Below are 6,000 nucleotides of genomic sequence, written 5' to 3'. Positions count from 1 at the left end.
AAGCCTGCGGACGTGAGGGTTTTGCCGAATTTATCATGCCACTACTTAGGAGCTTGTTTAAGACTATACAAAGACTTTAATAATTTACACACCTTTCCTTCCTGACCTTGTACTACATATCCATCTGGTTGATCCATGTAAATCTTTTCATCCAACTCTCTGTTAAGGAAAGCCTTCTTAACATCCATCTGATGAATGAGAAGACCGTATGAGGTAGCCAAGGATAGTAGTACTCGAATTGTGGTCAGTCTGGCAACTGGTGAGTAAGTATCAAAAAAATCTTCGCCTTCTTTTTGGGTATAACCCTTGGCCACAAGCCTTGCCTTATACTTTTCAATTGTACCATCAGGCCTAAACTTCTTCTTGAACACCCACTTGCACCCTACAGGTTTGCACCCATATGGACGATCAACAACTTCCCAAGTTCCATTCGACATTATATAATCCATCTCACTTATAATCACTTCCTTCCAATAGTCAGCGTCAGGAGATGCATAAACCTCAGCAATGGTTCTTGGAGTATCATCCACAAGGTACACAATGAAGTCATCACTAAAAGATTTTGCAATCCTTTGGCTCTTACTCTTTCGAGTGACTTCACTGTCATCCTTCTCATGGTTTTTCATGTGGTTGTTCAGATGATACTATCGAATCATTATTTTCAGAGAGTTGTGTAAATTCATGACTAGAATTGCTAGCTGTTTCTTTTAATGGAAAATATTCTCAAAGAATGTGACATCTCTGGACTCTAAAATCGTACCAACATGCATGTCCGGTACTCCAGATTTTATTATCAAGAATCTATATCCAACACTATGGAAAGCATAGCCTAGAAAAACGCAATCAATAATTTTCTGTCCGAGTTTGCGTTTCTTAGCAATTGGAATGTTAACTTTTGCTAAGCAGCCCCAAGTACACAAATATGAGAGTGTTAATCTTTTATTTTTCCATTCCTTGAACGGTGCCTTCTCTTTGTTTTTCATGGGAACTCTGTTAAGAGTATGACATGCAGTCAACATAGCCTCAACCCCACCATTCCTAGGAAAGTCCCGCTATCTCTAACATGGCGTTAACCATCTCAGTTAGAGTGCGATTCTTCCTTTCAGCCACTCCATTTGACTAAGGAGAATAGGGTGGTGTTCTCTCATGAACAATGCCATGTTCCTCACAAAACAAATTGAACTCATTTGAAAAATACTCTCCACCTTGATCTGATCTAAGATGTTTTATCTTTCTCTTAAGTTAAATTTCAACTTCGGCTTTATAGATCTTGAAATAATGTAATACCTCATCTTTTGTTTTCAGCAAATACACATAGCAATATCTAGTTGAATCGTCTATCAAAGTCATGAAGTATCTCTTTCCACCTTAGTCAATACACTGTTCATCTCGCACAAATCGGAATGAACTAATTCTAATGGTCTCAACTTTCTCACCTCCGCAGCCTTGTGAGGCTTGCGAGGTTGCTTTGATTGCACACAAACTTGACACTTAGAATTTTTGACTAAAGTGAACTTCAAAATTAAACCTGAATTGGTTAGACATGACATACAACCAAAATTAACATGACAAAGTCGTGAATGCCAAATATTAGATTCATCATCATTACTCACATGATTCACAACTTTATTACAAGAGTCCGATAAAGATAAGTGAAATAGACCATCACAATCATATCCTTTTCCAACGAAGGAACTAGATTTAGAAACACACATTTGTTCGACTCAAACACTAATTTAAAACCATCCTTACACAGAAGAGATCTGCTAACAAGATTTTTATTTATTGAGGGGACATGCTGCACATTCCTGAGCCACTCAGTCTTTTCCGAAGTAAACTTCAGATTGACCGTACCAACACCACGAATAGAAGTATTCGAGCTGTTCCCCATCAACACGGATCCAGCCCCTGTGACCTAGTAAGAAGAAAACAGAGAAATATCAGCACATACATGTATATTGGCCCCGATGTCAATTCACCAATTTGGTAAATGACATACTGAAAGAACAGTAGCATGATTACCATACCCTGATGTTCCCTTCTCAGCATCGCCAATAACAACATTAGCAGACTTCTTCTGCCCGTGCTGCTGCTTGTCCTTGCGGTCCTTGCAGTCTTTGGCCCGATGGTTAGAACCACTGCACACAAAGCATTTTCCCTTGTTGTTCTTCTTCTTCTTCTTAAAACTAGCAGTCTGAGTAGTCTTATGCTGCATTTTACCTTTATTCTTGTGAGGCTAGAAATTCTTTTTCTGCACCACATGGGCGCTAGAACTTCCCTCATTGCCACGAAGCCTTATGTCCTTTGCTCTCACCTTTTCTTCAACATCAAGAGAGCCGATGAGATCCACTACTGTGAACTCTTGCCTCTTATGCTTCAGAGAAGTAGCAAAGTTTTTCCAGGATGGAGGCAACTTGGCAATAATACCACCGGCCACAAACTTATCTGGTAGCGTGCAGTTATAGGTATCAAGCTCCTTAGCAAGTGCCTGTAACTCATGAGCTTGTTCAACTACAAAACGATCGTCAACCATATTATAGTCAAACAACTGCTCCATGATGTACAATTCACTGCCCGCATCAGAGACACCGAATGCATCCCATAATTCTTTGCTAGAGGTAAACTCCATGTAAGCATCGACCAAGTTCTCTCCAAGAACACTGATCACAGCTCCTCTGAACAAAGTGTCAGTAGCCTGATACGCTCTCTCCTCATTAAGAGTGTGTGGCTCCAAAGGTAAACCTTCTGTGATGAACCACACATTCATGACCATGAGCTGCAATTGCATCTTACCAACCTATCTCTTATAGTTGGTTTCATCAAAAGTATTCGGTTTCAATTGTTCAGCAAAGCCAACTACCGAAAAAGCCCTATCAAGTTTTTGCATTGTTGGAATCAGAGGCATTTTACGGTTTATTTTAATCCAAAATAGAGAATAAATATGACATAAATGATAGCATAAACAGGAGCATAAACACTTGTATTTGTAGCAACGAACATAAAGCATGTGATGGAAATAACAGAAAACACAAAATGAACCAGAAAGTTCATTAGAGAGTACCCTAAGGCGGGGCATGTGATGGAAATAACAGAAAACACAAAGTGAACTAGAAAGTTCATTAGAGAGTACCCTAAGGCGGGGCCAGTTCCGGATGAACCGAATGCGTTGTTACCTGACATTGTTAGTCGAGCCTGTTCAATGTAGCTGATCAAATATTGACGCAATGTAGAGTTGATGCAGTGCAGATGCGTCACCGGGAAGTAGATGTAGACGAATAGCGAGCAGTCGCGTCACCGGGAAGTAGATGTAGACGAACAATCTTGCAAGCAGTCATGCAAGATTGCGCTCCCCAAAAACTTGATCGCCCTTCTACTCCTCGGGTGCAGAATCTCTGGCAAGGTCGCAGTTTCGGAGGCCTGCTCTTCCGGCGAAGTCCGTGCACTCAGATCGTCGGAATGGGGATAGCAAAAGCGCAGTGTAGCAGTGGAGGAGCTCTGATGGTGTGTGTAGCGCATGGAAGACTGAGAGGAAGCGCCTTTTCTTATAGGCACCCTGAGACCTTTAAGCATCCAGAATCAGTTACTAGTAACGGTCAGCCATCCAAGCATCGTCAGTTACTAGTCACTGGTTGCCATCAGTTACACATCACGTACACGTGCTCATCGCGCCGCAGCTCGGCGAGCGAGCGCACGCACGCGGCATCCTTCCGTACCTCAACCAATTTCTTACAAGGTGGTTAGGGACTCCACCTTATAAGTTGATTAGGGACCCTCTCAACTTCCAAGGTGGTTTTATTACCTATGTAACTACCACCTATTATTATGGGTCTTGTAATTTAATTGTCTAATAGACCTTTTAAGCCCATTTCTCTAACATGGATATTTACGGATTGGTAGTTGTCTGCGCGATGCTTCCGACCATTTGTTGAAATTCCGGAGCCAAATGGAAGAATTTAGTTTTAGGTCAATTTCCATCTTGCTCGCCCTGCCTGTATAATTATTAATTTGGTACGATTAAGTGACACACTAGTATCAACACCAAACCGGCTGGTTATCTCACGCCTCTACAAATTATTAGGATGATAAGTTATGATTATAAGCTACTACTAGTAGTCTACACCCAAAAAAACAATCTGAGCTACTAATTTCTTTGAGAGTGTACTGTAAAAAGCAACTATTTTCACCTCGATAAGCAATCTGATTAGCACGTGTGTTCACACATGTGAAAGTAAACTTTGAAAATATTTACCGTGCTCTGGAAAAGATGTAGATACATATATTGCTCTGTTTACTGACAGTAAACGCTCCATTCCTGAATTTGCTTGCAGGATTATGTTTTTGGAGCAACGAAGTCGGACTTGCTCAAGCAAAAACGCTGGAGATCACATCATGTTTCTATATGGGTATTAACTATTACAAAGTTCCCGTTGTTTGCTGAGAGCTTCAGTTGCATGATTACATCCAGTGCCTATATTCATTCTTCAATCCAGGACACATTGCTGAAGCAAGTTTTTCCTAGCCGAAGTATCTGGATAGTACCATCTGATCATATAGCACTCCTACTCCAACGAAAACACTGAAGGATACAGCGAAGACGATGTCGCCACCACACAGTCCTCTGGAGCCAGTGGGCGCAAGACCTACCTCTACCGAAGTACAATGGTGATGAAGCCCAGTCCCACACATCCTTGGGTTCCCAGCAAAGCTAGAATGCGGAAATGTACAAAACTGGCCTCCTGTCGGAATAGGGCCTTCCATGTCATTGTTTGAGATGTTGAAAACAGAAAGGAAGTGAAGGTTCTCCAGTGCAGCAGGGATTTCACCTGTCAGATGGTTGTTGGACAATTCCAGCACCTGCAGGTTTGTGAGGTTGCAGATTGATTGTGGAACCTCCCCGTGTAAGTTGTTGAAACTCAAGTTGAGTGCTGCGAGTCCTTTCAAATGACCAATCTCCATTGGAATCACACCACTGAACTTATTGTTGAATAGATTCAGCAGTTTAGGGCAATAATTGGTCCTGTAGTATTGGAGAGATGGACTCCAATAAACAGGCAACAGAAGTACTTTTTTTTTATGAAACAAGAGGGTTTTATCCCTGCTGGTTATATATTAAAAGGAAATGATACAAAAAAACAAAGTAGTTTGTAACTAAGATACAAAGAAGGTTAAGAAGAAAATCATGAAGATTACAACATAAGCTCTAGCCATTCAAGCATTGATTGTTTCCAGACCTCTTTAACTCTATGCAGAACTAAAGCAAAAATAGTCTTAAACCGCGCAATGGCCCCTTGAGTTGTTGGTGGTATGCCACGAAAGATTGAATCGTTTCTTGCCATCCATATGCACCAGCTCATAATTATGATTATTTCCATGAAGAAGGGAACTTGAAGCTGAGTTTTGAAGGTAGTCATAATGGAATAAGGATCCAGTTGTAAGTCTGCATAAAGGCCTAAATGTATCCAACAGTCTTGAGCAAATGGGCATTCCAGCAGAAGATGGAAGAGTGTCTCAATTTTGTTGTGGTGACAGAGGACACAGTTATATGAAGGCATAGCCATATGTTTTCGCCGCATGATATCTCTTGTACTAAGTCTATCTTTCAAAACCAACCAAAAGAAGACTTTGTGTTTCTTTTGACATCTCGATTTCCATAGCCAATTATACACTGGATGAATGTTCCTATGTCCAATGAGGGACTTATATGCCTTTGATGAAGAAAAGTTTGCATTACCCCAGATATACACCCAAAGGTCCGGATCAGACGAAAGGTCTAATCTTTCTAGGTCTTCAGCAAGATGGATCAATTGATTATACGCTTGTGCCGTCAAGGACAAAAAGAAGAGCTGCTGTAAGTCTGTGATCGAGTAAGCTCACTTCAAAGATAAATTTTTATCCCGAGCAAAAGAAAAGAGATGCGGGTACACTTGTGCTGGCACCTGATTATTCCATAAATCATGCCATAAGAAGCAAGAGCTGCCATCCTTCACTGACACTGAGGCT

General features: G+C 41.1%; 1 pseudogene; it reads right to left on the bottom strand.

Annotated features, from left to right (window-relative positions):
* Positions 1 to 2,144: 2,144 nt before the first annotated feature.
* On the bottom strand, positions 2,145 to 3,000 carry LOC140221535 (uncharacterized; annotated as a pseudogene).
* Positions 3,001 to 6,000: the final 3,000 nt, after the last annotated feature.

The sequence above is a fragment of the Setaria viridis genome, chromosome 1 (assembly GCF_005286985.2).
Source record: "Setaria viridis chromosome 1, Setaria_viridis_v4.0, whole genome shotgun sequence".
Taxonomy (NCBI): domain Eukaryota; kingdom Viridiplantae; phylum Streptophyta; class Magnoliopsida; order Poales; family Poaceae; genus Setaria; species Setaria viridis.
The sequence above is the reverse complement of the archived record's forward strand: the minus strand, read 5'-3'. Positions and strand labels throughout refer to the sequence as shown.